The sequence below is a fragment of the Panthera onca genome, chromosome B4 (genome assembly GCF_046562875.1).
Source record: "Panthera onca isolate mPanOnc1 chromosome B4, mPanOnc1 haplotype 2, whole genome shotgun sequence".
Classification (NCBI taxonomy): Eukaryota; Metazoa; Chordata; class Mammalia; order Carnivora; family Felidae; genus Panthera; species Panthera onca.
The window spans coordinates 112,757,464-112,780,452 of NC_138345.1; the positions used below are offsets into that span (position 1 = coordinate 112,757,464).

General features: G+C 37.7%; 2 long non-coding RNA genes across 6 annotated transcripts in view; one reads left to right on the forward strand and one right to left on the reverse strand.

Moving 5' to 3' along the window:
* The window catches only part of LOC144616880 (uncharacterized), a 424,927-nt gene that overhangs the window by 38,023 nt on the left and 363,915 nt on the right, over positions 1-22,989 (reverse strand). For 3 of the 5 annotated variants that reach the window (XR_013556686.2, XR_013556685.2, XR_014137973.1), the window contains exon 5: positions 6,236-6,351. This is a non-coding gene — a long non-coding RNA (uncharacterized LOC144616880). Of the gene's footprint in view, positions 1-2,200; positions 3,765-6,235; positions 6,352-22,989 lie in introns of those variants that run through there. The other 2 variants (XR_013556688.2, XR_014137974.1) reach the window with 2 other exon arrangements.
* On the forward strand, positions 12,393-16,921 carry LOC144616795 (uncharacterized). The gene is made up of 3 exons (XR_013556548.2): positions 12,393-12,972; positions 15,358-15,444; positions 16,734-16,921. It is a non-coding gene; the product is annotated as an uncharacterized LOC144616795 (long non-coding RNA).

Here is a 22,989-nt window from a genome sequence, read left to right on the forward strand (position 1 = left end):
CACTGGACGTTGTGGAATGGAATCGAATCATGCACACAAGAAGGAATTAATAAGGTACCCACAAGATTATAAAACACTCAAAAAAAGGAGAATATTAGAGAAGGCATAAGTAGGAGGAGAAAGAGGGCTGGAGAAGTCAAAAAAAACATAGACCTGCTGGTTTTCCATAGCTGGCTGAGAAGTTGTTTAGGGACCCATAGATTATGAAACACATACTTTTATTTTATGTTTGCTAATGTTTATGTACTTCTGAGAGAGAGACACAGAGCGTGAGCAGGGAAGGGACAGAGAAAGAGGGGGAGACACAGAATCTGAAACAGGCTTCAGGGTCTGAGCTGTCAGAGGAGGGGCTTGAACTCAGGAGGGGCTGTCAGAGGAATGGCGAGATCATGACCTAGGCTGAAGTCAGATGCTTAACCAACTGAGCCACCCAGGCGCCCCATAAGATACACACTTTTAGATGCTACACCCTGGATTAGCCCATCACACTATGTGCCTGACTTGCTGTTCTACTCTCTTCATGCTCTGAATGGTGATCCATAACAGTACCGCCTAAGAGAACTTTCAGCAACGATGGAAACTTCTATGTGTGCCCCTCCAATATAGCAGCCTCTTGCCACATGTAGCTGTCGAGTACTTGAAATGTGGCTAGAGTAACGGAGGAACTAAATTTTTATTTTCACTTAATTTTAATTAACTTAAAATTCAATTAAATAGTCATATGTGGCTGATGGCTGCTGTATGGGATGGCACAGATCTGTAACTTACGGGGCCAACGAATGATCATATCCCTGCATGGAGCGGAGGAAAGCTTCTAAGACAGCATAGTGGCTCAAAATAATATGTGTCTGACACAAAGAACAGTTGTTATAAGGACTCCAATTTTCAAAACTATCTTAAGATTTTGATTTTCTATGACTTGCAACTTAACACATCTCTTCAATATGGCATTGCATCCTGTCACCAGAAATAGAAACAGAATTCGGTTTGCTCCATGGAACACACTCCTTTGCCTTTCTGGGACTCGGTTTTCTCATCTGTAAAATGAAGTGTTGGACTTCATTAGATTGTGTTTAAATTCCATTTCAGCTGCGGGGACTGGAAGCAAATTTACATGAACTGCTGGGAAGCACTTGCATGCTTGATTTCAAGTCTCATCTGTGAATTCCTGTCTCATCATCAGGATCTCTCCGACATGTTTTCCTTTTCCCTCTGTGCCTCTCACTTGCCTTGTCCGTCCACAGTTCAAAAGATTTCTCCTGTCTGAATGATTGATCCTTCTTGATTTATGCTGTCAGAAAGGTTTGTTTAGATATAGTCCAGACATACTTGTGTGTTGCTTCTGCATTCTAATGAAGGAAGACAACTTCCAATGGATCAAGGTTATCAAAAAAAATTAGAACTTTAGTCAAAGATCAGAAGGAAAGAAGGACGTTATAAAATAAACTTGGGTTAAAGAACTCTAAGGTTTAAACCAAACCAAGACAGGAAGCATGTTTTTCTTTCACAAAATCAGACTAATTCTTATGTGAAGGGTTCTTTGCACATAAAGGACCTGCAGTTACAAAAATGCAGATTTTTGAAGTGGCTACTTGGAGTTTGTCAAAGGAAAACAATTCTGAAAATGCACTCTGGTCCCTCTGGCTCCCCAGGCGCTCTGCACCCTGAGGAAGAAAAAGGTTACACAAGCGCCACCTTTTGGAGGAAACAGCAATAGCAACAAGAGAGGCCAGATTTAAAGAACAGTAATTCTAGTTCATTCTCAAAAGAAAAAATGAAGCTGTTCCAATCTTATAATGCTTAGAAGTTTTATGCCACAGAGGTTTATAAATCATTCATCTGACAAATACAAATAAGGCGGGATTAAAACCTGGATTTGGTTTTCCTCGTTTGTTAACTGGTATATTTAAATAAAGTAAGTAAAGTATATCTGATTTTGTTTTAAAACAGTATGAAATAACCACAAAAGAATAAAAAGCCACCCAAAATGCTGATGTCATGATTCTCTTTTGGCCTTGCTCGTGAATATAGATCTACTGGGAATATTAATTATTTGCTCCCAATGACTCTGCCCTAGTGAAGACAATCCTTAACTTTAAGCAGTGTCCTTTTTTTTTTTTTAATATTTAGAACGGAAAACTGGAAAGCCATATCCCTTAATTTTGCTAGAGAAGGAAATTCTTACTTTTATCTAAAACCAGAGGGAAATGGTGCCAGGAATCTGCTAAGTTTCTCAGACTTGTAGAATCAAAGGCTTTAGAGATCCAACAAAAGATGGTGGGAGATGTAAGCATAATTATCATTCAATATGTGTGAATGCCTTGTAAGTGTCCCAGGCATTATGGGCATGCCCCCTCCAGTGTCATAATGATCTCTGAGCAAAAGATTCTGCAACTAAACAATAGACAAGATTGACTTTTAAAATGTTTCAGGGATGGAGGTAGAAGGATGCCTGAATGTATCTGAAGCCACGTTGAGATATCCACATAACTGATTTAGAAATAGTTCTCACTGGACTGACACACTGAAGTCGTAAGTATAAAATACCCCTCTTTCTTTAATGTCTAATTCTTTCTCTGAAGAACCTTTCAAACATAATCAGTTAAAGGCATACAGGCAACTCCGATAAATGGGTGAGGGCTTCCATGTTTCTCTGAGTTCATTCTCCCCAAATTATTTTGTTTATGCAACAGCCTAACACATTCGAGAGCTAAAATTTTTTAATGTTCAACTTCAGCTGCCTTCTAACTCAGATTATGCATTTTTCCCTCAATGAAGGCTAAAGTCATAAACGCTGACATGATTTTAAAGTATGAGATGAAACCTGCCCTTGCTAATAACGGCTGTGATATTCTGAAGAACAATCTTCCCTGACTCTAGGTGCACTATCCTGACTTCTTGTATATCACTCCCTTCTCCACCCCACCCCGTAAATTTTAACTAAATTATTTGCCCTCAAATTAAATATGTGAGAGACGGATCGCTGAAGCAGCATTTTGTGTCTTATGCTCTGCCAACTAGGGATGTTAGATTCAGAGTTAAAATTGTTCAGCACGCCCTGTTGTGGTCGTCACTTGGCTCTCTGTTTCCCAAAACCTCAAAAATAGCTTATGATGCCATGTACCATATGTGGAGTAATAATTAGGCTTACCAGGGTGCTTTCTGTTGGAAATCTCTTTGGCATAGACGAAGCTATAAAATTCAGCTTTTTTACACAAAGTTATCCAGCTTTTTTACAAATGCTTTAAAGATCATAACTGTAATATCGTTCGACAACTTGGCACGCTTAGAGGTAACTAATGGGCACTTTTGGGTCTAGAGTTTTATGCATTTTTTTTTCTTTTGGGACATCTGCCAGAATTTGGGAATCAAACCAATAGCACACATCCACAATCCTTGAACCTTGAAAAGAAAGTGAGGGCATATACTTTAAAAGTATCACGTAGGATTGATTTTCGCAAAAATAATCTGGGACTTCAAATGAAAAGCGAATATGAAGACCTTCCAAGGAAGTTCAACATTTTGAGTGAAAATCCAGGAGCCCAGAGAGAATATCATATTGTTTTCCTAATTAGAATTCCTATATCTGGGCTCTCCTTATGGATGCATAAACTTGTTTAATTTGGCCACACACCCTCTGTTTGGGATTGCCCTCTTGCATTTAATTTGCACCCCAATCACAAACCAGAAACATATGTCCCAAATCACGTGTCTTCAGATCCTGCCACATTGTTGGTATAAAGCAGAGGCATCATCAGAAATGACTGCGAAAAATAAAACATTTAAATATTTATAGAGTAAGACCAGGATGGCTTTATCTTGGTTTTAGAGATCAACTAAAGGGGACAAACTTAAAAGTCTCTTTATAGACACACACACAACACAAGGTGTATTTGTTTATATGAACAAGTCTAAGTAGGGTCCTTCAGAACAGCAAGACTGATAAAATGAGAAAAAAAAAATCAGAAAAAGCTGCTTATGACTGTTTGATAAATTTATTGTTTCTAAACTATAGCTTCCACCCAATCTTTATTTCTTCTGATACATGTTTAATTAAAATTCACAGAGGGTATAGGAAAAAACCGAGAAGCATAAATTTCACATAAATTTCACGTATATATCCAGAATGTTCCTGGTAGTTTTCAGCTCACTTTATAAACCGGTCTATTTTGTAGTTAGTTCTATGTGCTTTAGCCTACGTATGTTCTGGTATTTCAGTAAACCAGGATCCAAATGTTGTGTTTAGTTTCCTTTTAAAATTCAATTTTCTGTTTTCAAAATATAAAAAGTATTAGATATGTGTACCTATGTCTACACAGGTGTGTATGCATGTGTATGTGTGTGGGGTGTGTGTATGTGTAATTTGGGATCTATATGTGAGAAGGGTGGGATTTAGACACAGTGTGGTACCATTACCAGGAAACGGGTAGCCTTTTTTGACCCCATTAGAAAACGTTATAAAATTAATGCAAATAATTAAAAGCCATTCATATTCTCAACAGGGAAAGTATTAAAATACAGAAAAGTTCTTTGTCTACTTATACTTCCACAAAATGCAAAAAAATAATATTTTGTTACATAAAATGATATAGTAGGAGACCATGGGTGTTAAATCAGAGATTAGGGTCTGAATCTTATTTCCACTGTTTTTTAATATCTAAGATCTTGTGATCCTGGGAAGCCACGAAGCTCCCGAAGCCCTACTTTTCTAGAGAAAAACTTGAGTCTATGGGCTGTGGTGAGGATTTAGTGTGGTTACAAAGACATAGCTTTTAGAGACCTTGCAATTTTCCTGTGTTTTTTTTCCCACAGACGACACTTAGTAAATATTTGTTTTGCTTATTTTAAAAGCCTAAATACTTTTCACTTGAAACCGCCCTGTTGCACAAGGTGAATTCGCACTATTGGTACCCTCACGTTGAAACAGAAATGAAAAAAATGGCCTTAGGATGCCTCTCTTGTTGTTGTGTTTTGTTGTTTGTTTGTTCATTTGTTTGTTTTTTGAAACAAGCTCCTTCTGAAGCTTTGCAAAAACGACCTTCCTCCAGGAGGCCCTCACGGATACACTCCACCCATCTCATCTAATCACATTTAGCCCAGAATGCATTTAATCAGCTTAAAATCCACAAATGAACAAGTCACGTCTAAAGTGCTGTGCAGCCATATTTGTGATAGCAGCAGATGGGCCATAAGCCTTCCTTCTATTCATTCATTCACTCATCCATTCATTCATTCACCATTTAACCATTTATCCAACAAATGCTAAGGTTTAAGTGTGTAAGAGTCTTGGATTTCTCTGGAAAAACTGGAGAAAGCAGGCGATGCAAGTGTGCGTAATTGTCCTACTGAACTTCTCAAAATCTTGAGCAGTTTTCTCTATTCACGTCACGCTCTTGCGTGTGAAGTAGGCAATCGGAGATGAATGAAGAGGATGATACTCTCCACGGCTGTCGGGTGTTTCACCGTCCAGGTAGGGCCGTTAGCTCATTGGATCGTGACAGCCCCAGGAGGCCATTATTCTCAAATCAGAAAGGCCCAGAAACATGTCCAGGCTGATAAGAAGTGACATTGGCTTCAATGTTTATGCCTCAGAAGTAGCTTTCCTCTGAAGGCACTGCATTTAAACTTGTATTTGTAATTGTTATTTTTATTCCAACAAGAGGGCTCCAAATACATATGGATTTTGAGCCTGGTATGCTTATACTACACCTGTACTGCTTTTAGTTTTTTTCTTTTCTTTTTTTCATTATATTATGAAGCTATTGCTTTTAGCAATAGTTTTGAAAATATCCAAACCAGTAGTCAGAAGTATACTGTGCATTTTAGTTACACTGAAAATCTTTTTACAATGGTGATTCCCAAGTTCTTACCCTCCAGAACTTCTGTTTCAGTAGGATTTGCAACGGAAGAATAAATAATATACACATATATACTATATAATACATATTGCTTTTATATATCATATATGTGATATATAAAAATATACAATCGTATATAATATATGAATATTATGTCATCATATATATACTCAGGTCAGCCATGCCATAGGTATAGCTGATCATTCAGAACTGTTTGGTAATGACTTTGCCACCAAACTTCAGTTTCAGTGTCACAGTGGCCACAATAAAAATGTTGAAGTCATATAGATTGGTCCTAAAATAAAATGTAAGTGGTCCCCACATCTCCACATTATAGACTCTGATATGCAGTACTTTTAGACCTTTTACTAACTCACCTTACTTCTCGTCAACTCCTGCCTCAGCTTTGACCTCTGCTGCTTCTACAGGACCCCTGGTTCACACCAGCCACCTGCCCCTTCATTCCTCCAGTCCATCTGCCATAAAGTCAGCACTGCAATACAGTAATAGAAATCTTTAGAGAAACCATCTGCTGCCTAATATTCTCTATCATCAGCCAAGGTTATAAGCGTTGCCTTTACATTGTGTGGTCTGGGACCTCAAAGACACAGGTTCAAATAACATAACATCATCATCATCATCATGGCCCTCAGAACCACAACATTCAAATAGTTTTTCACCAATAAGGTGAAAGAGTATAATACACTCCTTTTTCCTCCTCCCTTTCCCACCATTCAACCAAATCCAGTCCTGGATCAAAGATTCTGGAAAATATCACTCTCTTTAAGCTTTAACCAACTCAGAATGGAAATGCAGCCAGGACTCAAAATAAATTATGCAGAGATATTGAATATAATGGAATAGGAATGTGGATTGAAAAGTAATAGAAATGTATATGCTATAGGGCTAGTTGAAAGTGTTTAAGGTAATCATTACTCAATGAGGAATTAAAGGAGTGAAAATAAATCTATTTTCCACCTATGTTGCTAAATGACAAAGATTTTTTAGTGTTTACCATATAGTACTTCTAATTTTATAATAATTACAAATTTAGAGTATATTTGATATAAATATTTATTCCCCAATGCTAAATCATATTTATTATTCAAAATACATATTTAAATACAACCATTTAAATAATCGTGTGAAGTACTAAGCTGTTTAAATGATTTAAATGATATGTATTTAACATATATATATAATCATCGTCCTTCTTCTAAAAGATTTATATTTATGTAATTATTTTTCAAATAATTTGAGACCTCACCATGTGTATTATTTTATAAAGTAAATCTTAACAAGATGATGTGAATGGTTCTGAAACCAAAATATATGTTATATGTTGTTCAACAACACAGCGCTCTCTAGAAGTACTTAAACTTGATAGAATAACCCAGCACCACCACCTGCTGTTTGATACAGAAAATTCAACTTAGTGAGCTCACTTTTAGCTTGATCTAGTTATAAATTATCATGGGGATAAAGTGCCATTATCTTCCTTATCTCTCAGATTTTAAGGTCTTTAAATAATGTATGTCTTGAGCAGATACAGATTTTAAAACACACCGATATTTCAAAGGGAAGAGATAAACAGAACAAAACAAGGAAAGCCAAATCAGATAAATAAATATCTTGAACTTGAGCACTCTATTGTACTCTAAACATAAGAGACTGAATTATCCTACTAAGGAATCCCATAAGCTTTTCATCTTAGTGATTTCAGAGACTATCCACGTCTTTCCTCTGTGTATTTATTACTGGTGATTGGTATACGACCAATGTAATACAGAGGGAAAACATGACTTCTTAAATTAAGACAAATTTGGATTTGAATTCCAGCCTTTCCACCTGTTAGCTTTAAGCTCAGTCCAATTATGCAGCCTCTCTAACCCCCCTGCTGCAGATTTGACAAATTGGGATATCAACATGGACCTAGGGTGTTATGTGAAGCACTGGGGACACATGTTAGGCACTAAAAAATGGCATCTCTGATGATATTATTTTGTCCACAATTGACATATATAAGAAAAATTTTAAAACCTAGGCTTTTACATTTTTGAATGAAAGTTGATTAGCATGTCCGTTTCTGCAATGCGTTGCGATGTGCTTCAGTTAAATTAACTAGTTGATTTCATTTGTAATCTTTTGAGTTCTCTATATATCCTTGGCAACAGAATAGAACAGTATCACTCAAATCCCAAATTTGGGAAGTTCAAATCAGACCAGACCATGGACAGATGAGAGGGTTATCATGAGAAGATGTAAGAGGTTTTGTTTCTCAAATAAGCATAAAGTGTGGAACTTGAGTCAGACAGTCAACCTGATTGAAACATCAGATTTACTGCAGACAAGCCTTACAATTTCAGTCTACAATCCAGTTGGGTATTATCTTTGACAAGAAGACTCTGAAGGAAGTAGTCCAAACACATGTTTCATGGATATATTTGGATTCATCCTATGATGCAAGGTCACTTTGGAAAGCATGAATCTGCCCTCATGGACAAGCTTCCAAAAGATTTTAAAAAAATGGATTTTTATCCTGTTTTCTGATCTAATCTCATAGAAAGTAGTAATTTTTTGAAACTTCATTATTATCCTTAGGGTAGTAATACTGTGAATAAGGTCATCACTATGAGCCTTCTGTACAAATTCAATTAGATGAGAAAAATTAAATAGATCTGTATCATGGAACTTTTTGGTACTACATAGAATTATACAATGCATGGATGAAAATATAAATATGGAGACGGATGGATAGACACAGGGATGGACGGATGGAGAGACTTCAGAAAAGAAGCTTAGCAGGGGAAAAACGAAAGCTGTTCCTTACATTATAATTCCAACTAATAAAGATAAAAGGAATGATAGAAATAGAAAATCACTATTTGGAAACCACCCTCATAATAAACTTTCAGGTAAGAATTATCTATGGATTTGTATAGTTGAAAGTATAGTTGAAAAGTAGGATGATTACATAATCTCAGAGTACCTCTCACCACCATATTTATTAATTGCAAATGGAAAATGGTAACTTTAAGTTGGAGAAAACTGGCAGATAATACCTGTACTAAGTGGCCAAAGTTGAAATTACCATCCCACTAATAGCACATCGGCATGAACCAAGAAAGACACATTATCCCTGTGGCATTCCTGCCCCATATGCATTATTTGAATTTAATAACAAGGAAATATCAGAAAAACCCAAACTGAGAAACATTTGACAAGATAACTGGCCTATATTCCAAAAACAAAAACAAAAACAAAAACAAACAAACTAACAAACCCCAAATCCTTAAAAGACAGAGAAAAACTGAGGACCTGTTTCAGATTAAAGCAAGATAAGGAACATGATAATAATATGCAACGTGTGATCCTGGATCAGGTAAGAACATTAGTGGTACAAATGGATGAATTGGAACATATGGCTTCTAGATTAGATGCTAGTACTATTAATATTAATTTCTTCATTTTATTCATTGTAATGTGGTTAGACAGAATATGTACACTAATGTATTTAGATGGAAAGGGTATTATGCCTGAAAATTACTTTCAAATATTTCATCAATAGAATATTTAAATATATTTTACCTATATTTATATTTATATCCATAGCCATGCCCAGGGGGTCGGGGAGAGGAGAGAGAGAGAGAGAATGGTAAAGCAAACAAAGATGTTAAAAGCTGGGAGATCTGGGTTAGGATATATTGAAACTCTTTACTAATTCTGCAATTCTTGGACATCTGAAATTATTTCAAAATTAAAAACTGAAAATGGTAAAAGAAAGAGAAAGAAGGCAAAGAGGAAAAGAAGGAGGCATGGGAGGAGAATGGGGGTAGTGAGGGGGATGAGGAGAAGGGTTTCCCTTTTCAGAAGGTCTTAGAGCAAAATCCTCTCATTCCTAACTATTCTATAACCTCAGCGATAGAAGCATCAATATATTGAGTGATGAAAATGTGGATGGGAAAGAAGAATAAAGAACCAGGAGCTGGAGTTTGGGATGAACAGCACATCTAACTGAAAGCATTTCCTGAACTGTAAGCTCTGCGAGGAGAAGAAACAGGTTGGTTTTTGCTCACTGGTCTTCATCTAGCTCTGACAAAATGCCCGGCACCTAGGATGTGCTCGGTAAATGTGTATTAAAGGAATAATGTACAATTTCTAATTTGTGATTTGTCCAACTCTCACTCTCCTCTTTTGCAATGGTCCTGACACATTCCTAAATTCTGTTCACTAAACATACAGGGATTGTAAGCATAGAATTATTCAATCCGAGCAACCTTTTCAAGAGAGGAAAACTAACTTATGTGAGATTGAGAAAGATGGACTCTGACATTACTCAGTAACGAAGCCCAGGCATATCTTTGCTGGCCCATGCTAAGAGGAAGGTCTGTGGTTAACTCACATTCCTTTTCCCCTACTGAGCACTTGTAAATTTCCTTGAACATTAATTTAATATTAATAGCCTTAAACAGCTGTGGGAGAGTTGTGGTAAAAACAAGGTGGCTTGTAGAGAGCAGTGTCATATTTCAAACCCAAATCCAAGGTCTCAGCAACGTCTAATTTTTTGGAATGTGAGTTGTGAAATTTGAAATTACTAGAATAATTGGAAGTGCCAGAGAACACTGGATGAGTGGTAATTAAAGCGGACGTGCAAACCAGCCTGAGGGGCAAGGTGTGGCAAGAGGTGTCCCGAATCTGCCTCGCAAACTTAATCTCTATTCTTGATGACATCTGCATTTTCCTTTATATTAGATGGTAACTAAACCGCCAAGTCTGAGAATGCCTGCAAGCCTTCAACCTAAGGCAATTCCTTAAATAGAGTTCTCAGGATGACTTCAAAGAGATATCACATCTCCACACTCTACCAGTAGCTGATGAATGCAAGGCTGGGTCCTTCCCTCGCTGCCACCCAATTCATACCCCCAGTAACACCTATGCAAGGGCCTGGAGCACAAGGTTGTATGCGTGACAGCTATAGTGGGGTTTTATTTTGTGGTTATATTTTATTGAACACGGTTACTGAGACGTAACTGACATAAGATAATTGCACATATTTATTGGGTAGGATTTGATGTTTTAACATATATACACACCATGTTTGAATGTATATACCCCCCTGGCACCATCACCACAATGGAGATACTGAACAATTCTATCACCTCCAAAAAAAAGTGTCCTCCTGCCCCTTTGTAACCCCTCTCTCTTGCCCCTCCCCATCTTCCTTTCACACAAGACACCCACCCATTGGCTTTCTTCCACTATGTGTTAAATGTCATTTGCTAAAATAGATAGAACCATACTGTCTTATTTTACACGGCTTCTTTAATTTAGCATAGTAATTCTATTGACATTTACATTCTCCATGTTGTAGTACAAATTCCTTTTCACTATAGACTAACCCTCTGTTTTATAACACACAACTTACTTATCCATTTATCTGCTGAACATATGGAATGTTTGTAGCTATTAAAAATAGAGCTGATAGTAATGTTTACGTAAAAGTGTTTCTAAAGACATAGCTTTCATTCCTCTTGAGTAAATAACTAGGAGTAGAATAGCTGAGTTTATGTTTAACTATTTAAGAAACTTCAAAATATTTTCCAAAGTGGTTATAATAGTTTTGCATTCCTAACATGAGTGTATGACATTTCGAATCCCCCAAGAACTTTGCCAACACTTAGTATAGCAGGTCTTTTTTTTTTTTTTTTTTTTTTTTTTTTTTTAGGGATATATTGTTAGCTCATTGTGGTATCTCGTTAATTTGTTATCTCCAAACTAACTAGTGATGGTGAGTATCTTTTAGCGTGTTCCTTTGTCATCAGTACATGTTTTAGTGATTTATTCAAATATTTTGTCCATTTTTAGTTGGATTGTTTATTATCGTTGTAAGAGTTCATTTCAGTTCTTTACAATTCCCCTTATCCACAGGGAATATGTTCCAAGACCTCTGTGGATGCCTGAAACTGTGGATACTCCCAAACCCTATATATACTGTTTTTTTTTTCCTCTACAGTAGTATCTATGACAAATTTATAAATTATATGCAGTAAGAGATTAACAACAATAACCAATAATAACACAGGACAATTTTAGCAACACACTCCAATAAAAGTTATGTGAATGTGGTCTCTTTCCCTCAAAATATCTTATTGTACTTTATTCACCCTTCTTGTGACGATGTGAGACCATAAAATACCTACGTGATGCGATGAAGTGAGGTGAGTGACGCGGGCACTATGACATGGTGCAGGCTACTATTGACCTTCTGACAACAGGTGAGAAGAAGGATCATCGCCATCTGGATCACCATTGACTGTGTGGTACAAAGTGAAACTGTGGATACTGGAGGATTGCTGTGTATCTTCTGAAGACGTATCCTTTATCATGTATCATGAAGCATATCATATGCACACAAGTGCTTTGCAAATATTCTCTCCCTGACTGTGACTTGCCTTTTCATTTTCTCAACAGCATCTTATGAAGAGTAGATGTTTTTATTTTTTTTTTAACGTTTTATTTATTTTTGAGACAGAGAGAGACAGAGCATGAACGGGGGAGGGGCAGAGAGAGAGGGAGACACAGAATTGGAAGCAGGCTCCAGGCTCTGAGCCATTAGCCCAGAGCCCGACGCGGGGCTCGAACTCACGGACCGCGAGATCGTGACCTGAGCTGAAGTCGGACGCTTAACCGACTGAGCCACCCAGGAGCCCCTAGATGTTTTTAATTTTAATGAAAAGCAGTTGCTCAATCTGTTCTTTTATGGACCATGCTTTTGTTTTGTTTTGTTTTGTTTTGGTGTTGGGATAGGTGCGAATTAAGAGGGCTTATGCAAGGTGCTGAAAAGTGAAGGAAGGTTAATTCATCTAAAATTTTGTGAAAAGTGTGTACCATAAGTTGTACTCCAGGGCCTAAAATATATTACTTGATGTGACTACACAGCAAGAGGTCAATAATTAGACTGTGACTAGATTACTCGCTGTTCGTCTTCGTTATGCTATGTGTCTGATTCCAGGGAAGCCATAAGTATTGAGGAGTTCCCTATGCGTGGCAACTGGTGTTGATTGATGCATGGCAACAATCAAATGTGTAGGGAAGATCAGAAGACCAACTCAAGGTTAGTCGGTCAAAATCTCCATGAGACCGAACGGCTCTTGGGCAGGAGGGCTGCTTTGAGTGGCCCACTGGATGTGAAACACAGTACGCCCCCAAACAACAATAGGGTCTGAAATGAAGTGGAAATTGTAACGAGAATATCAAAATACATCATAAGCCTCTGGTGAAATGCACTATTAATATAGAAAAGTTTATCACAATTCTCTAAATCAGTAACTTTTTGGACTACACAATAAGAATGAACTCTACAATTAACAGGAAGCTATTGTCTTTTTGGAGAAAGAAAGCTTCAAAAAAAAAAATGTGGGGGACTTTTTAAAGCCTGGATCAAATATCCTTCAAAACCATCTTATTCTATTTATTCTAATGACAAAACCATCAAAACCTTCAAAACCATCGTATTCTATTTATTCTAATATTTAACAGGTATCATTATCACATTTGAAATGCACTAAATTCACTGGATAATAGATACGATAATTTCAATTATTTGTCCATTCAACATGTGTAACTTGAGCAACAGTAGCGTTCCAGAAACTGCTGTAAGCATTGAGGATACACCAGAGAACAAAACGTACATTAAGTGGTAATAAATGCTATGAAGAAGAATTAAACAAAGAAGGAAATTAGAGGTTGATGGCGATGTGCTATTTAAATAAGAGGATAGAAAATTTGGGCACCTCACTGGCTACTTTCTATCGAATGTACCTCACTTGTCTTTAAATTCAACAACCTCTTTGCAAAGTAAATTCTTTTTAGAATTCTGATTTTTTTCAAGTATACATTGATGAGGGATCAGAAGGCAAGCTGAAGGCAAAATACAAGCTGACAACACCCCTCCCCCTCCCCCAGGTGGGATATATGTGATATTCCTTGGACACTCTTGGCTGCCCAAGAACAAAGGAAAGGAAAGAAACAAATGGTTGACTGATAGAGATCAAAGTCATGCAGGACAAGAGTCTCCTTCAGTTTACGAATAACTCAGTAAACTGCAAGAAAAAGGAAATCTTATCCATAGCCTAATCTCCGGAAACCTATAGACTCTGTTTCCTGGAGCTCTAATATCACCCTCATCAAGATGTAAGGGTGTTTAAGTGCTTGCAATGGTGATGCGGGAAACAAAGGCAAATGAAAAATTAAATTCCCTTACCGCCTACAGTCCATTGACAAGTCCTGAATCAAGCATAGTGACCTTTCTCTAAGCGCTCAGCTGCCTCGATGATGACACTATGCCAGGGGCACAAGGGAATCTTGGCTTAACATTATCCTGCCCCGCCAGGATCCTGTAAATCTCTTTAAACACGTAAAAATTCCTTTGCAAACCTCCTTTATCTTTACCCCTCAAGTATACGTTGGCATTATATTATACTCCAAGCACATGGCCCCTGATATACATCTGAAGGAGCTCATGACTAAGGTTTTACTAACAGTGGGAGTGCCTGGGTGGCTCAGTCAGTTAAGCCTCCTCAGCTCAGGTCATGATCTCGTGGTTTTCGAGTTAAAGCCCTGCATGGGGCTCTGTGCTGACAGCTCAGAGACTGGAGCCTGCTTCAGATTCTGTGTCTCCCTCTCTCTCTGTCCCTCCCTTGCTTGCACTCTCTCTCTCTCTCTCTCTGTCTTTCAAACATAAATAAAAAGAAACATTAAAAAAAAAAAACAGTAATAAATGACATTTTTCTAACAACAGCTAGCCTCAAGGTCTGGAAACCTTGCTTCCACAATTCCTTAGAAACGTACGCTGTCCCTAACCAACCCTCCCATTCCCAACCTGTAGATATATAATCAGTCACTCTTCACAACCCCAGGGCAGCTGTTTCTGCCCACGGTTCCTGTCCCTGTACTTTAATGAAATCACCTTTTTGCACCAAAGACGTCTTCAAGAATTCTTTCTGGGACGTCGATTCCAAACCCCATCATCACTCCAAAACCCCATCACCCATCATCAATGGCTTTTCACATACACCTCATGAATTTCAACATGTCTCTAATCTTTGGGCAGTCACAGGTAGAGCTCTGATCTGCTCAGGTTCAATCCATAACATTTCAAGAGGGCTTATATTTCAATTTCTCATCATCCACTCAAAAATATGAGAAGGATAAAAGGAAAGACCTTTTGAATTTGAACATAAGAAAGACAGATAAAAGCTGTATGTTTATAAAGTTTTCCTCGGAGACAATTTAGAATTGTTAGCAATACTTGTCATTACAAGAACAAATTGAAAAATAAAATTTGTATGTAATTATTTCTGTTAATTTACTGTAAACCCTAAGTGGCAAAATACATTGTCAAGAATTCCTGCCTTATAAAGTTGTCCTCTGCAATACACTTTCAGCCTTTTTCTATTTATAAGAGTTCTTGCAATATTTTGTTCTTGGTGTTTTTCAGAGAAAAGAGGAAATACGACATGCCTGTTATTTACATTAGTTAAGCAAGGGAGAAGTATGCTTATACAAGCAACCCGCACCTGCAAAGGTAATGCAACAATTTATAAACACTATTTTGGTAATATTAGGTTTTTACCAAAATGCTGACCTAAATTTCCTTTGCTCTGTTTTTGTGCCATGTCAAATAGTTCATTGGTTCTGTGTGGGCCTTAACCTAAGATAGTTGTATATTTCCAGTTGTAAAAGCATCCTTGCAGTTTAATTCAGACTGATTTAAAAATTAGTAGATGGACCTTTCTTATTTTCTGTGACAAGGCATGTAATTCTTCTTCTCCATGGTCAGGAGTTTAAGGAGAAGAGGAGAAGATCAAGAAAAGGTTAGGTGTAGCAAAGCAAATCTCCAGTCAGAGATAAAGCCAAAAAAAAAAAAAAAAAAAAAAATGGATAGGATTATGTGTCTGGGTTTCTTTTATGAAGAACAGATTTTTCTAAGGAACCTTCCATTTAAGACACTCAGAATAACAAGTAGCTGATTTAAAGTACCTTTTGGTAGCAAACTCATAAAAAAAACACTGGGGATTCCTGACCCAGATGGTAGAGGAGTTACATCTTCTCTAGAAATGGGCAAATTGTCTACAGAACCTTTACAATTTCACTGTATAAACGTTGTTTAGACAAACTTGATGTAAGGAGATAAACAGTGCATACAAAATCTTAGGAGACCCCGATCTACTGGTTTTCAATTTTTTTTTTTTTTTTTGTAATGTTTATTTATTCTTGAGAGAGAGAGAGCCAGAGAGACAGAGCATGACTGGGGAGGGGCAGAGTGAGAGGGACACAGAATCTGAAGCAGGCTCCAGGCTCTGAGCTGTCAGCACAGAGCCGGGTGCGGGGCTCGAAGTCACAAACCGTGAGATCGTGACCTGAGCCGAAGTCAGACGCTTAACTGACTGAGCTACCCAGGCCCCCCCCCCCCCAAGTCTGCTGGTTTTCAAACATCCATGGAATATTTATAAAACGGAATGGCCCTAAATAGTTACATTAGTGATACCACTAATACATGGCCTTCAGGTCAGCTTGACCCTTACCATCCTACATTGGCAAAGATGAGTGTTTATATTAGCTTCACTTGCAAAGTATAGCTTAGGATACTGAATCATGTGGCTTAACCCACAAAATTATAAATAAAAATATTTCAGTGGTCTGTAAATACATGTAATTCAGGTAGAATTCAGCATTCTGAATATAAGAAATAAATCGCACCTAGAATTGTGTTTTCTTCTCATCCACCAAGTTGCAAGGATATATATTTCTTTATGAAAAATAGTTATTTTGGATTCTGCATGCCCAAGCATTTTCTCTGCTTTTTTATTACAGACAATTCAAGTCTTCAGGGGGATTCATGGATCAAGAAAAATAATACATTCTTCCCATATTATAGAATATTTCCATCACTAAATATAACTCGATGCCAACTTCTGCAGTTTCCATCTATATTACAAAAAGCCCAATAAATAGTGGAGTTGGAAACATCTTAGATTCTTGGAAGATTTCTGATGTTTAGTTGGCACAAGTCACAAAAGGTTGAACTTTCCTGAAAGATATTGATATTTCACAGAATTAGAATGAACTTTAATGGTGCCTCGTGGGGATGAGTATAAACAGGTATTTGTCTTCCTTTTTTTTTTTTTTCTTTCTGTTTACAGTGAATTAAACACAGATTACATTGCGATCAAAGTTTTTATCTTAACATTGGGGGATACAATGTTGCAATGAGTTTTCTATTATGCTGTTTTTGTTGGGATGGTTGCTTTTTCTTGTCTACGGTTTCTCCAAATATTTTTTTTTTCTTATTGCTCTATTAGGCTTGTTTGAAATATATACGTCACCACTCTGTTTCACGTGTTTTTTAACCCATTTCTGGGCATTTCCCAAAAATGCACCAACCTCTCATGTCTTATTAGGTTCTTATCAAATCTTCAGATTGTCACATAACTGAATTATAGACAGTCTTGAGGGCTTACTTGTTTTCAAAGCCTGAGGCGCGTTTTACTATTAACTGATAAATATGTTGTAAAAACCCCTCAATTCGGTAATAAATCATTTAATCAGCAAAGGCCTAGAATAGTAAGGGGGGATAGTAATAAACCTAGGGGGAAAGTAAGTCATGACGGATCCTCAGTGGTTTTTGGAGACCCATTTGCACCTCCCCTCCCCACAAGTCCCATGGAATCCTTAAGAATACTACACATTTCCCAGAAGTGGAAACACCCCCTCCCCTGGGGTATAAACTGCAGAACAATATAATGATTCTGACTTCTAGGGTTCTATAAAAGAATCTCAGTATGCGTTAAAGGTGCTTCTCTTTTGTACTGTCTTCAAGAACACGCACACATTTTCTAGGCCCAGGAAGAATTTCAGTTTTCCACAAAGAAAGTGCTTGCAACTATAAATCATGCTCAGTGCTGACAAAGACTAACAGACAAAGCAGTGTAAACATATGAAACAGAAATGTTAAAAAGAAAAAGAAAAAAAAGTCACTCTGAATATTTTTCGTTACTGTGAATATATTCTTACCTACACGGTACACTCAGAAAAAACAAAGAAAAAGAAAAATATCTAAGAAAGATCTAATATAAACTAAAAGTTCTAACATAAATTGAAACTCCTAGATATAAAACTATTTAAAAATTAAGCTAAAAGCATATTCTACCTTCTAACTGGTGGCCAACTGTGAATATATGTGAGATATATTTTATAAGAAATAAACATCAATTGAAAAATTTGTTAAAACCAATGTTTGGAAAATATGGCATATGAAATATTGTATCTCCATTTTGATTGCTAGGGGTTTGGATCAGAGTTTGCAGAGAAATGAAGTTGGTTGGACAAGGAGTTGCCAAAATCACAGGTAACCCTTAGGTGCACAAGTTTCTTAGATCTAAATTATTCCTCATAGTCCTGTTCCTGAAACTGTCAACTTCGCAGATTGTGGCAAATGGAGAGATGCACATTTGTTGCAAACCTATTGTGCTCATTTCATATAAAATTTACATTGCGTGCTCACACCCAGCCTCGAAGCTAGGATTCACCATATCTGTTCTAAGAGTGAGGAGACAATGATTTACCTTAAATCAGTTACGCAAAGTCTCCCAGCAGGCAAGCGATGGGACCATGATCGATTCATTCTCAGGTCTGTGTGATTCTGAAATCAGCAATCTTTCTCTTAAATCCTACTGCTTTGCATTTCATAAAGACCGATGTATTAGATACCATGAACGAGTGATCTCAAAGATCAGATGCCTGTGAAATGGGAAGACAAACCACGCTCCAAGGAGAGGGAAGAAAGGGAAGGTAGACCCCTGTCACGCACACTGTGAACGGTGGGTATTTACGTGGTCCCTGAAGCAGATGGGATGGACTCAGTCTGGGGCAGAGTAAGGAATTGGGGCAAGGAGAGTCTGTTCAGAGTAGTGCATGACTGAGGAGTTGGAGGAATCTAAGGTAAACATAGGAATGAATGAATGAATGAATGAATGAGAACTCTACCGTAACCTGTTTTATCCCAGAGTCAGACCTGGGTTTGGGTCTATTTGCTATGTCTCACGTTTACTGGTCAGTTGCCTGCATGCCTGAATTTTATTTTGTGTTTTTTCTGAAGACCCTTGGGGACACGCTGATCCGATAAAGTTGGCCAGATGATAAACTTCGAGAAGACCCAAAAGCACAGAGAGAAATGGTTTGTGAAGGCAGGCACTGATGGCATGGCAAGAATTTCCTTTTACGGAAATAAGGCTGACCATCGAGTCCTAATGTGTACAACCTCCCCTTCTCCATCCCTCCATGCAAAAGTATATAAAAGTCAAGAATCCTGTGTTTCTAGGGTGTTCTGTTCTAGTAGATTCCCCACCCAAGGAGCGCTACTGATTCTGGCTTTGTAGCACAGGGTACCTTTCTGTGAGGGCAAATGGAGGGACCCTGGATCAGGCCCCCTGGCATCACTGACCATGCATTTCTCCTATGTGATTTTTTTGTTCTATTTTGATTCACTAATAACCCCAATCTGTTCCAAGTCATCATTTTCTCCAGTGCTCAAATTCAAACCAACTTTAATGCTCTAGCCTGATTCAGGTGAGATAATAATTGTTGATACTTCTCATAAGGGACTTTGTAACTGTCAAGGTTCTATCACACATATAATGTTATTTTTCATAGTACTCTCTTTGAGAAATAAGATATTATTTCCCAGTTTTCAAGACATAGAAACTGAGGGCCAGAACAGTCACGTCTCCTTTCATACCACATCACTGATGTATCTGGGGTTAGATCTATGTCTCATCACTACCCCACTGTCTTACACACAATACTTTTTACATGGCTTATGAAAGTATTGCATAGATCTATTTTTTTTCAAATGGCACTTCCCCCCATATTGGGAATTTTGGAATTCCCATTATGTGTCAGCACATTTCAAAACAAGTGTAAATGGGTATAAGATCTGACTGGTAGAAAAAAAAAAATCACAGAAACTTGAATAGATTTCTTTTCAATTTTACAAATGCAAGGGACCAGAATACAGTCTTGGAATATATTCTAAGCAGAGAGTTTGAAGACAAAATTGATCTAATTAGGAAGGTGTGAAGAAAATATCCCCAAACCAAACCATATGCCATGTAATAGTCTGGAGGTAAATAAAGAAAAGCTGCCTTAGAAATGAGAAAATCACAAGTACATAACAATTGGTGCCAGAACATTCACCACTTTCACTCATAAACAGAATTTTAGTCTACACTGGCTTGGGAAAGAGGTAGGTCAAGGAACATGGACAAGGACCAGGCACATAGTCAAAGCTTAATTGATGCTTATTGAATGTATGAATGGATGGGTGGATGGAATCATTACTATAGACACCATTGAGGAAGGAGAATAGGAGATACTTTTCTCAAACATAGATCTTATTCTGTGCTATCCTACTATGTATTTCCCAGCTGTTTTTTGAGCTAGATTCCTAGGTATCACCTAGCCCTTTATAGACCAAAGAAAGGTCCAGTTGGAGTGGAGGATTAAGTCATATGATTGTGGTGTTGGAACAGAGTTGAGAGAGGGCATTTGGAGAGAGACGAGCAACATTCAACCTGCAGTAATAAAGCTGCCACCATTTCCTGCCTGTTGGTGACTTTATCTCTACCAGCTCATCTAATTCTCACTATTCCAGGAGGTAGATATTTCTACTTTCAATTTACTTATCAAAAAACAAAAAAAAAAAAAAAAAAAAAGACAGAAGTACCAGGTAGAAAAGGCAGCAGAGCTGAGATTGTAACCTAAGCTTGTCTGAACAGAATGCTCTCTGCTGTCTTTACTAAACCACTCTCAGACCATAGAAATAACCCAACTTCTCCATTTTGCACGTGAGTAATGAGAGGTAATTCAACTGATGCCTGAAGATCATAAAATAGTTATGGATCCAGGTACCTTAAATCATTTTTTTGGTCCCCTTTACATTTATATGAAAGCTAGCCATTGATTTATTAGTTGAAGCCTAATTTAAAAAGCATACCGTATATACAGATTTTAGCATTCTCAATAGAACTGTGAGTTGCATAAATAAAAGATAAATGAGTTTCCCCGACAGAGCCTTTGCATCTAATACCACATCGTCAGGATTAATTGCTGCCCCTCTCATAAAAATTCTGGTGGCAGCAGTTCTGGAGAACTTGGCTAGAGGCTCTTGGCTCTTGGCGTACCTTGTCTAGGTAACTGCCTACCTTGGGGTCTGGGCCATCCATTTTATAAAGGTTTCAATCCATATGTATATCTGACATTTTCTTTTTTGCGTTACGTGGCATAAAATATATGTAACAATCCATAATTCTTGAATTAATCAAAATCACAAAACCAAACTGAATCAAATCTAATGTGTTTCTTCCCTGTTTTTCCAGCTATCGTATTCCAGTAAAAGGCATCTAGGATTGTGTTTTAAATACTCTATTTAGCATTTAAATCTACCCAGAATGTAAAATCCAATCATTTTCAAAAAGATTTCTTCAGACCGTGTGATTCTAGCTTGTGTCAGTTTCACATATTTCCTAGTATAAATTTGATCTCATGATATTTTAATATATTTGGGGGGGATCAATTCTCGATTAGTTACTTAAATAATTGTGACAAAGCTGCCGTCAGAGTAATCTTAAGACAAACAAAAAGTGATTTTGGAATACTGACTTGGAGCCATGCAATTTAAAAGGAAAAGGAAAAATAGAACCTGGCATACACTTGAAAACACTAATTGTAGACGGGTGGCTGAATATTCCCCCAAAAGCAATAGAACATTCCTTCCTTTGAAATAACAAAATAATGGCATTAACAGCCCATAATCACAGTGAAACGCTGGAATAACAAGAGAGTGGGAAGAAATTCCAAGGTAAAGGCCAAAATGCCAAGGTAAAATGCAAAGAATGACGATGGCTCCTTGCTTTTCAAAGATGCGTTTTCCAGAGTGGAAGAGGGAGTTGTAGCCGTGGAATGCCATACTTTGCGGCAGCTAACGCTCGCTGAGAACAACAATTACAAAATCGTATATGGGAGTCATCCTCGAATGCTTGCTCTCAAATCTCATGGCTTACCAGATTGGAGCATGGATATTGCTGTAGGTGGCTGAAATGAAAGTGTTTAAGGGCTTTCTGGTCCTAGAAAAGTGCTGTGCAGTCTCAGACTCTTGGAACTCAAATAGATGGCACTCGTGGGAAATCAAACACAGACCAGTCCTTGTCAGGAGGAAGAGGTAGAGAAGTCCCTGGGTCACTTTGCAAAGATCATGAGGTTGTTCCCTTCACACCTGCCTTCTTGCATGCCGCAAATTTTTAACTTTAGAGTCACCTGCATCTTAAAAGTGTACCTACTAAATGTAAATATTCCTGGACCCACCATAAACCAAGCAGGTTAAATCTCCTAGCCTGTCTATGATGATTCTGTTAGGAAGTACAGCTGTCTGGAGGACGGGTTGAAGATTTTGAGAACAAGTTGAGGCTTAGTGTGAAACAGCACCGTGATTAAATATTCCTGACTGTTGACTGATGGCAGGGGCAAGGGGAGAGGGATAGAGTGACCTTGGTGGAGGTTGGGGGAGCAAGTGTCCTTACAAGGATCATTGTCCAGCTCTATTTTAAATCATTATTAGTTAATAAGTAACAGAATGTCAAGAGTGAGAAGTGTTGAGCCCAATTTTATCTATTAACACCCCCAAAGAAATGTATCCTTATATTTATGATGCACACGAAGGCACAAAATATGCATCCCATAGACAACGCTATAATATTTGCATATCCTATGGAAATACATTTTAGTTTGGCAGAAGTGGAGCTAAACGCCCTTTAGAAGAGCATACATTAGAGACCTTTGCTGTGGGGGATCAGGGCACTTCTTTTTGTATTATAATTAATGAACAATGAGCCGGAGACTTAAGTTCTAGTCTAATCATATGAACTTGGACAAGTCACTTTTCCTTTAACTGTCCCCCTAGAGTTAGCTACATGCTGTGGTCTGCCTTCCGTCACAGGCAGCACTTTTACCAAATGACCTGTCACAGCACATTCAGGGTCCCCAGGACTCCAGGCTGCAATACCTATGCGTTTGC